This window comes from Octodon degus, unplaced genomic scaffold (genome assembly GCF_000260255.1).
Source record: "Octodon degus isolate 3935 unplaced genomic scaffold, OctDeg1.0 scaffold00191, whole genome shotgun sequence".
In the NCBI taxonomy this organism is placed as follows: Eukaryota; Metazoa; Chordata; class Mammalia; order Rodentia; family Octodontidae; genus Octodon; species Octodon degus.
Window position 1 is genome coordinate 2,050,074 of NW_004524767.1, and position 11,811 is coordinate 2,061,884.

Genomic DNA, 11,811 nt, shown 5'->3' on the forward strand with positions numbered 1-11,811 from the left:
TACTGAAAACCCACTTTAAGTCACTTTCCTACCAGGAAAGGCTAGACTTCCATTCAGTTTGTGTTCAAGAAATGGCTCCGTGGGTAATCCTTTTATCTGGTCCATTTCATATTCAAGAGAAGAATTCATCTAATTCGCTACCTTTATCTCATAGGTATCCTATGAGGAATTAAGCCATAACTCATGCCCTATATGATCAAAAAAGAAGCACTATGCCCTTTCTCTGGAAACTCAAAATTTCAGACAGCCTCAGTATACTTCAGCTCTTTTTACACAGATCTCACGTCACTGATATTCAGAGGTAAGTGAGACACATTTGGTTCCCTTGTAGATAAAGGATACTAAGATTCTTAATTATATTTGGAAAGTGAATAAACTTGTGACTCATGTGAAATAAATAGTGTTAAGTTTTTAATCAAATTCAGACTTGTAATGATCCTCCTGTCAGGCTCCCCAGTGCTGGGATTACAGACAACCTGAGTTTTGGTGGCTGGCTCGGCACGGGGCTGACGTGAAATGTGGTACCAGGGATTGAACCTGGGTCCTTGCACTTGCCAGGCAGGTACTTAGATGGCTGAGCTATGTCACTGGCCCTAAGAAAATTCTTTTTTGTATTATTTTTAAGGTCCAGTGTTCCATTTCAATATTATATATGAACAACATAAGATAATCTTGGTCAATTTATATATGATCTAACAATAGTTAATAAATTCAAAATAATAGTTAATAACAAATTCAAAATGATGAATAGAGAAGGTATTGACTTTTTCCTGAAAATGCATTATTTTTAAGGGTAAAAGGAAAAATATTTCATAATACATTTTAATTTTATCATTAATCTTCTTGAGCATTTTATTAGTAAAAAGTTCTATTTGGTGAGCTAGGTTTATCAATTTGCTAAATTACCAACCTCTGGCCTCACCATGTTTTATTATCTTTAATCTATGTTGAATCTAATATATTTTTCACTTTTGAGGTTATCTTAGTGGAAGTCAAAGGATCTCAGGCTGTCTCACACTCAGCAAATATTCTCTGTTGATTAAGACTAAAATTGTTTTCAATTTGTTATGTACTGCATGTATGTAAACAAGTGTGTATGTGTGTTTATACAGTTTCTTGGAAAATCTTAACAAGCTGAATATGTTATTAGGATTGAGAGGATACTTCATTTTTAAGTAAAGAACAAAATGCTTTTATCAAGTAAAGTCCCATTTTTAATTTGACTTAAACCACAGAAGAGATACTTAGTAATCTTATGCTGCTATGGGTATGAGACTATTAAGGAAAGCTTCTAGCACTCTGAGGAGGTGCTTGTGGCATTTTATTACATAAACAGAGAAACTGAGCCACAGCTCTCTCCTGGGTGTGCTGATTTCAGATAACTAATCCTGGACTGCTGCCCATCCACTTCAATATACATTGCAGAAAAAGGCCTACAACATCTTGCTGGTCCCTACCCATCCTCACTCCCATAACTGATGCCCACTTGCTTTTAAAATCTACTTTATCTGGTATCATGCAAGACAAGTGTATTTCAACAAGTTTATTTAATTTGAGTTGCCTTGCATAATAGTCAGTGGCTTTCGTGTTTGTAAAGGTGGAAATAAAGCTATTTTTAAAGCCATGAAAACTGACTTAGAAAAGAAATAAATGGTAAGTTTTGCTAATTATTATCAATAAATAATAAATATCGCTAGATAATTTTTCAGGTTGAAAATTCTGGGCCTTTTCTCTCAATAGAGTGTAGGAAACATTGTATTCTGTTTGACAGATTATACCTAGATAGATTTGAAGTAACTCTTTTTTATATATATATATTTTTAGGGAATGGTCTACAGGGTGCTCAGGGTATCACTACTAGATCAGACTCCTAGTGATTCTCTTGTTTACAGCCTTCCAAGTCCTGGGATGACAGGCGTGCGCCACCATGCCCAGTCTTATTTTGAAGTAACTTAAAACACTGAAGCATAGAGGAAATATAGAATACTGGAATCATTATAATGTACTCAAATCACTACAATAGTGTCAATCCCTATTTGTCTGTCCAAATTCAAAAGAAGCTGTGAAAGATTACTTAGTTGTTTACTCAAGAATTTATTCCTTTACTTGTTAAATATATCTTAAGACTATATTTTGTACAAGGTACAAGGTTAGCTCCTGTGAATATGTGAAAAGATGTAACCAAATTTAAATGTATCCTGCTAGAGGCTGGGCATTTTTGCACATTCCAGTAATCTCAGCACTCTGGAAGTTGAGGCAAGTCTAAGACAAGCCATGTAGTGAGTTCAAGGCCAGCCTGAACTGCATAGTGAGACCCTGTCTCAAAAGTAAAAATAAATAAATAAATGTATTCTGCTCCTGTGGATATATGAAAATTAAATGCAACTTTTCCTACAGTGTAGTAGTCAAACATCACATGACATAGAGTTTGCTTTAAATTACATTTGATTAGTATATTTACATATTCATTCATTACCACATATCAATAGTTTTTTTATGCTTGATGTCTTAGAATCACTGTTACATGGTTTCATCACTCAAAGTTTCCTGGTTTGGAGAATAATTTATATCAGTAATTCTTCAGCTGTCTTCCATGATTTCTCTGGGATAGCAGACATTTTCATGAGGTCAGCAAGATCAGAACTATTTTCTTACATGCCCCAAATTTAGGCTTCATCCTCACTCATTTTCTTATAAGTGAACTTGCACAGGCTGCATGATGTGTGATACTGAAGCGGAGTGAACGAGCGCAGATGCGGTTCTCAGACACAGCTGTCTTCTGTCACAGGCAATATTGAGGAGGCTGAATGAACATTAAACAAAGCCACGGCCCTTACTAACTTTTTGTTTCTTTGGAAAATGTATTTAGCTTTCTTTAAGACATAATTATTAACACTAGCACATGCAGGAATTATTTCATTTACATTCATTTAAAATGAGTTTCTAAAGAAATGTATATTTCATATTCAATTTTAATGTCTAACAAGGTAAATGTTCATATATTTATATTAACATATAAATATTTTTATTTAGATATAAATATATAATATAAATGTGTATATATATAATATTTGGGACATTCTATAATATTTAAGAGAACAAAGAAATTTTAAATTGAGAAGCAATTTTACCTTAAAGGCTTTTTTTTTTTTTTCGCCATTTTGATGATTTAATTTGGATTCTAATTTCTGTCTCTGGAACCATATATATTTTCCAGATCTGAAAAGACTTTCTTTTGTTAATTCACACATGTGAGAAATACTATTTGCTTGGTGTCGTTCTGCAAACTGGTACTGCTAAGTTGAATGAGTTTTGTCATTTTTTAAAACTCAAATATTTATCCAAAAGGTAAAATTCACTGCAGAAATCTGTAAAGCAAAAATATATTGTGTAAATCCGCCTTTGATATTTTAATTTGATTTTAGAGAGACGGACAGGAACCTTTTCCTTGGGAAATTGCATTTGAAATGAAAAACGTGATGTGCAGCAGTTTTCACCTGTTGATGATGAGGAAGAAGGACCACAGAGACCGGAAGTGCATTACAAGCTGGTGTGGAGGAGACAGCACTGAGAGGGCGTCCTGCAGGGAAGACTTGGAGGAGCCCTCCGAGTTGGAAGACAGAGAGAGAGAGCAAGGTCGGGGAACCAGGGAAGAGAGTGAGGAGGCAGGTCAGGCTGAGCCTGAAGTCTGCGCACACGTGTAAGGAGTGTCATGATGAGTTAAGAGCAATATGAGCTCGTACATGCAGTTCAAATGTTTCCTTTCATCACTTTCCTTTTCTTGTTTCCATGATTTGATCTGAGCGTATGCTAGTGAATATATCTATGAAAATCATGGAGTTTGAATCAAGATGATCATTTTCAAGAAATGGAGCAAAATTTAAGGATAAAAATCACTGTAGTTTGTGGATGAATAAAATGTGGAGGTAAACGGAAAGCCTTTGAATGAATTTCTTTTCATTCGTTCATTATTTATATTTGGAGAACAGTTAAGAATTTTAGAAATTGCACTTAGAAATCTCTAGACTATGTTGCCAGTACAAATGGGCTGCAACTCTACAGTGAAGCACAAAACTGACAGATTGTGCACTTCCAGCTAACTGGGACTGGCAGCCCTAGAATGTCTCTCTCAGTGCTATTTGTTGTTTTACCCTTCTGAAATTAAAAAAAAAAAAATCAGTCCCCAAATGTATTTGTCATCACTGTCCTTATATTCCTAGATTCACTTTTTCCCTAGTTCACAGGGGTGAAGCATAACATGAATCAGAAGTTGAACATTTTCTCTATCAAATAATTTATAACTGCCTTTTTCTCCATTCCGTAAGACTAAATGCTTAATCTAGAATATATTACTATTTGGTTTTTAATTGTATTGCTTTATTTTGTAGTGCCAAGCTCTTACATATCTGTATGAGCATCATACAGAGGTTTTCCAGAGGATATGATGGCTGAGGCGTGCTCCACACTAAGACCAGGCCACCTGGTTCAAATCCCTGGGGAGGGACTGAGCTTGGACCAGGGTGGAATTCCCTAGCAGGCAGCTCAGGTGCCCATTACAGTTGGGAAAAAACTGAGAAAGAATCTATGGAGAAATGTTCGGATTTCTTCAGACCCATAGGTGCACAGTCCGTGGGTACAATAGCTACCGTACAACAAAGGTATCATTGTTTGGATTTGTGATTGAGAAGGTAGCTACGACTGACTTTATGAGGATCTTGAATTAGAACTTCCTGTATTCTGAGTTTTAAGAGAGATCTCCTTTGGTGGCCTTATCTATCTCTTTAGATACAGCATCCCTTTGCTTCACTCGGTCATATTGGTAGCAACCCTATACGTATGCTACTCCATTTCATCAGACATCTCACCCTGGCCAGAATAATTGTTCTGCCAAGACAATGCATCTGTGTCTTGTGACACAGAAGCTTTGTTCATTTGTATTAATGAATTTTAATTGTTTCATGTGGATACTTTATGGAAAATAGGAACTTTATTTCCTGGGACAAATACTGTTTTGTATTTATCATAGTAAATATCTTTGACCATTTCAATGTGGTTTTTCCTATTTGAATCATATATTTTTATACTTATTCATCTCACTTCAAGTCTCAATGTAATTATACAAAAACATAAATTTACATAAGAGTGCAACATAAGGCACTTCCCACTCTTAGCGATTTGAAGGTCTGCAATGAGAACACAGGTTGAAATGCACTATGAATGATGTAGGTTTATTGATAAATAGACCTCTGAAATTTCACTTATATTTTGGCAATGATTTACATCTTAGTTCTTGATTTGACCATTATTTGAGAGATAAGATATTACTTGTCTTTCAGTCCTTTATAAACAGGACACTTAAGCTATTGAGGAGTTTTCATTTTCTACTCGGAATAGTGTTAATGAGGCGTTAGGTGATTTTTTTTCCCCTTTAAATGTTATCAGATATAAACTGTAAAAGTAAAAGAGACAAGTAAGTTAGAGATCTGATGAAGAAAGTGCTGAATCTACATTTCTTCATTTGGATGGAGATATCTTCCACCATAAAATCCCATAAAAGTTGTATCAGACAGATGAGATATGTGCCAATAAAATCTCATGTAATTGAATTGTATTCATTTTCTAAAAATGGACAATACTAGATGGAGCTTTGTGATTCACTTCAGATTCTGTATATTCTAACTATTAATCTAGCTGGGAGGGCTTAGAGGACACATTGTTGTCCTGAAGATTAGTTCTACCAACTTTTTTCCATCTATAAATTGATGAAAGTATGTATTTTCAGAGAAGAGAAAAAACAAAAACATGAAAAAGCATCCTGCATCTGCTGGCTGCCTTTTTCTTTGCAGTAAATGAAGCAGCACATTATTTTAAGGGGAAGATGAAAGCAGCTGTGAAGGCCGTTTAGACTTGAACCCCTGCACACGAAGGCCATCCACCCGGGCCATCCATCACATGTGACTACCAGCCAATCTTCACAGGCTATAATTTCTCCAGCCAAAGGTAAGGCCGTGCAGCCATCCCTGGCTTTGATGAAACTTTTATGAAGGAAAATTTACACTAGTTGGATCTGATGCTCAGTCAGGAGGTGATTAAATGATTTATATTTTGCTTGATGAGAAAGTCCAGCAGATTAAAAAATGTGGCAATCCCCTTCCAGACACACATCCTTGTCCGCAGATCACTGCTGAGAGAAAATGTGATGTGAGTCCAGGGCGGCTGGGCACTCCTCACTTTTTCAAGGTGAGTCATTGCTTAAATGGTTGGATGCATATTTGTAAGAGTAGTGCCCCAGAAAGCGGACTTTCTCTGGTAATTATAGCCTTGCCAAATAAGATGTTAATTTAGAGCTGTTTGGAGCTTTGAGAGGAAGGACATAAATTGAATTGACTTAAATATCCTCCAGAAGTCTTATTTTGCCATTTCAAGACATACATAGCTTCAAATTAGGACTTTAAACATGCAGTGTCTTCTCAGGTAGTACTGTAGAACAGACACACTCTGGGAAGGCGAGGCTGGGACTGTCCAGGCTTGCAGAAGAGACCCACAAGTGCATCAGGCTGGAAGGTAGTGGCTGAGTCCCACAGCTGGGAAATCTTGGACACAGGCTTCACCCCCTGCCCTGTAAGCACACTCGTCTGTCAAACACTGCATTAGGAAGCCATTCAAATGAACAAAGTACTAAGTGGGGTCTATATTGAATGAGCATTTACCTTATATAAAACAAAATAAAATTAAGACTTGAAATAAATAGGTGGAACCCAAAGGTTTGCTACTTAACTCTTCAGAAGCAACTTCTTCATCTCTCTCATGTTTGTGGTGTAGCCCTTGACTTTACATGTATTTTTAATTGTATCTTTGGCTCTCTGAATTATTGTAATACATATCTACTTTGAGAGACTGACTTGTTTTATTTCTTTTTCTTCCCAGTGTCTGTAACACTGCCAGGAAGAAAATGGAATAAAATGCATTTGCTTTGTGATGGGAGAATCAAATAAATAAAAGCAGCCGCTCAAAGTCTTGGTAATCAGATGTCATGTTTCTTAGAGGACGAAAATTAAGGTAGATAAAATAGAGAATATGAATAAATAAATGGTAGAAAGCCAAACAAGAGTAAGGTGAAAGACTCCAGGGCATGAGTTTGCTATCAATATGCCTATGAGTTATGCTTTTCTACTGGGATATTTGAGCTCTTAGGGCTCTGAAGCAGTATCGGCTGGTATATTTATAATGTCAGAGATTTGATGAAATGTCCCAAACCATAAATGTACTTAATATTCAGGGATTAAAATACACTAAAGTATGAGCACACATGTTAAAAGAAGACATAGAAAAATTATTTTTAAATATGAACTTTTAAGATAAAATGAAACTGTGAATACAATTCTCAGCTGTAATGATCTCCTGAGGTTATTCCAATAGACTTCTGTGGGTAGAAATTCACTCTCCTCTAGCAAATATGATTTCCTGCAACAAATATTTATCTGCCAACTACTGGGATAAGGACTATGATTCAGATGTAGAAACAAATATCCTGAGAGCCTTTTGTATTTTCTGTTAATTAAGGTTGCAAGACAGTCCCAGGTGATAGGTTCAAGAGCCATGAAATTTGGCTTGGAAATTTTAGGCAGTTTATTAAATCCCTGTGGCTACTGCAAGACATTTAAGGAAAATAGGGCCCTTAGTTTTATATTTGATTTTCACTGGTCATTTACTTGCCTTCCTCTGGTAACTGTGAGTTAGTGTTATGTCCTCCTAATCCACAAACACTTTTCTCTTACTATTTATTTCTGTGTTCTGGAAAGTGTTTAATAATAGTGGTCTTCAAACACTAAATTATGTTTGAAGAATTATGTTAGAATTTACATTCAGTTGCCCTTTACATTGTACCTGTTGTGTCTCAGCTATTCTAGAGAGAAGGAAGTGAAGAACAAGACTAAATGAATTTTTGAGGCAATTATTTATGAAGATTACTTGTGCAATAGAGCAGAAGCAGATTCCATGATCTAATTCCTCTGCTTCCAGTTTTGGTGTTGGACAATTTTAAAGAAACTGTAATAGCTTTGGTCATTTATAGTATAAGTCAATGTAGGTTAGAGTACACCAATATATTTATGCATGTATCTTCAAGTTTAGCACGAATCTGTTTCAAAGAAGGGGGGGGATAAACAAGTTATAATGGTAGTAGATCTTCTGGCTCAGCTTGGCATATCAAATTTAAAAGTGCTGCTGGGTATAAGTTATAAGAGCTGTGAAGCCCCTGGATACAGGATTACAGCTGACTTTTTTGTTCCTCTATATGTGATATTGGTTACACTATAGACTAGCTTCCTTTCAAGGGTACTATCCTCATGTGTAGACATAGATATGTCCTAACATAACTCTGAACTGACACAAATGCTATGCAGGAGTCCCAGCGGACACCCCATTTAAATGACAGATGGTGAGATATGTTGAAGTGGCTTAAAGACAGACTTTAAAAAATTATACTTAAGAACGCCTGAAAATCTTTACATTTTCAACACTAATGCTCTTTTTGTGCATTTATATTTCATCTGAAAATAAGTTCAAGGAGCTCTATGATATTAATAAATAATACTTTGATTTATTTTTTTCAGTATAGTTTATTGTAGAGTTTATTGTGGAGAAATAATACAGAAAATAACATATATGGGATACATAATTTTTAGTATAGTCACTTTTCCATTTAATTAAAAATATATATATTTATAACCATAATGGTGTTCTATAATATGACAGTAGTAAGTTGACTGTGATTTCCAAACTTCTACATATTTATGAAGGGTATTTATAGCAGTGAAATGACAAATCCTCTCCTTGTTCCGCCTCCCACACAGTTCCTTTGCAGTGACTAAATTCAAAGCAGTACTAAGTGTACCTGGCTTCTATTATTTCAGTGATAAACATGGTCATGAGGCCATGTTTGGATCCTGAATTAGAAAATGTTTTAAATTACAGAATCTATGTATTAATTTTCAATCATCAGGTGGTAGAGGTAGTATTTAAACACTTTCCACGTGACTTTTGAAACTTAAGTTTTGTCTGTTTTTATAATTTATGAAATACTAACTAAAACCCCACAACTTGTAACAATTGTGGCACTTGAAGGTACTCTGGAGACAGTTCTTATACACTCAAATTTCTTAATATGTAAAAGCCAAATAACTGAGTAAGTAGGAAAAGCATGTGGTTAACTATGTAATATTTGACAAAGAATTTATGGATTTGGTGATTAATAATTTCTCTGTGCTTTCATTTTGGAACTCTTTACAGTCCAAGCTCTTTTCAGCTCTGTTGGGGATATTTCTTGGCATCATAACTAAGTTTGTCTAGTTGCTTTTGATTTCTTGGTTTAATGTTTATTCAATATGTTATACATATACACCAATGCAATGAAAACTGACATAATGGGTTTAGTCAAAATTAAATGATTCAAAACTTAATATAACCATGTAGTAAAATAAACACCCAAATGATGCTTCAGAGAAAGGGCAAATTGTTTATGACTTAGTTTATTTTGAAAGATAAAATATTGATGCAGCATTTTCATAAGAAGTGATAATTTCTATTTTGCAGATAGCTAAAAAATCCATAGCCATAACATTCTTATTAATATTTTTCATCTATCTCTCATTCTTCTTATACCCCCCAGCTCTATTTATCCTTTTTTCTGTATTTTAGGGAAGGGTCTACAGGGTGTTCAGGGTTTCACTACTAGATCAGACTCGTAATGATCCACCTGTTTACAGCCTCCCAAAATCTGGGATTACAAGCATGTGCCACCATGCCCAGTTTCTATTTATCCTTAATTGCATCTTTTATATAAAACTTTAAGGCTCTGGAATGTGAAATGCTAAACTGAATATACACCAAAAGTTGGGTTCAGTATGATCACCTGTGAAGTATTCATGTTTGTCAACCAGTTATCTCATGATTCCATGAAAATGACAATGGTAGTACTTTTACTTAAGCTTTCCTTAGGTATTTATGACACAAATGGTATAATGGTGATTGGTAGAGTAGGACATGGTGGGCTGGGGAGATAGCTCAGTAGAATAAATGCTTGCCTGGCAAGCACAGGGTCCTGAGTTCAATCCCCAGTAAAAAAAATAAAATAAAATAAACAAATAAAAAATAGTAGGGCGTGAAAGACCAGCTGTTGAGAAACGAGTGTGTGAGAGGATGTCAGTGGGCCCTCCGAGACACTGCTCCAGGGAGAAGGCTTTGGCTGTCTGGGACTCCTTCATTTCCTCCCTTTCCAAGGAGGGAAGTCCATGTTGATCTTCTCTTTTGCTCACCCAGGGGGAAGATGAAAAATGAGGTCTGTAAAGGAGGAAGGAAGGAAGGAAGGAAGAAATGGAGGAAGGAAAGAAGGAAGGAAGGATATAAAAGAAAGGGTGTAAGAAAACAGATATCAATTTGGTCCACCCCTACAGCACAATTTTTTCCTCTACGTCTATAACACTCATACAAGAAAACTGTCTTTGGTGTACTCATTCAGCAGTACCCACTCAATATTAGGTACTATGCCAGGAACTATAAGAACAAAATACAGTATGGTGTACTGTGTTCTAGGAGTCAGCACACTTTTTCTTTTGATGTCAAGAGGGCAAGTACTTTTGCTTTATGGAACACACCATCTCTGTCTCACTTGTACTTTTGTAACTCAAAAGTGGAAACAAATAATGCTAACTACTGAGGGTGACAACTGCAAATCAAATTTTATTTACAACAGTATTTGTTCTCCAGCCCATAGTGTGTTTAGTCTTGAGTATTCTACTGGATAACTATTTGAAAAATTATCATATTTCCAAGTGAAATATACTACATTGCATTACTTAAATTTAAATTGTTATCTGAGCTGTGAGTTCTGAGATTCATTTTTAGGGAAGAAATGAGCTTGGTTTTAAGCATATGATGAATACTTGATTTTAGAACAAAATAGTCTTTATAAAGTGACTATATTTTACATGGCCTTACTCACACAGTTTTATGTGAATTGTGTGGGTTCTTTATATACAAGGGACAATAGAAGTTAGGAAACAAGAGCAGTCTTCATTCCCCCAATACACAGTTGTCTAAAGTTGGATTGGATGAAGTCAGCCCAAATGAATGTGTACCATTCTACATGACTTTAAATTGAAATGCAAATGTTAATGCCAGCAGTCTTCACAGGCTATCTGACGACAGAAGAAGAGGGAAAAATTCACATTTAAGCATATCTAAGCTAGATCTGCTCTGTGGCATTGCTCACTAGTATAGCTAGGTCAGAGTTTTGATCTCTTAGTAATGGGAAAACTACACTCCTTTGAAAGAACAAATAAGAGATTGGAAAAGGAGAAGCTCTCTTGGTGTGGGAGTGGTAGCAGGAATTGTGTTCTTCAAAGGCCTACAGTTTAATTTCTCATTATAAAAGTAAAACATGGATTCCACAAATGTATTCCCAAATGTATGAACCAGAATTTACTGGGAGCTCATCTAATCAACATAAATGTAAAATGTTAAAACTAGAATATAGAAATAAAATAGCTTAGGAGGACCTCTCTACTGTATGACCCTGTGGTAGATTTGAGTGACATTTCTTACAGAAGACAAACAGAAATAAATAAGTGGTTTCCTACAGAAAAAGGCAGACTTCACAAGATGACTGAATAAAATTGTTTTTGAAGGAAAATGACCATGTTGCTGCAATTTGATTATAAGATACAGTCCAAGATCTCAAGATTCATATTGTTGACTAGTCATATTAATAATAAGCAAGAGAAAAAGAGCGGTGCAGATTGTTGAAATAGT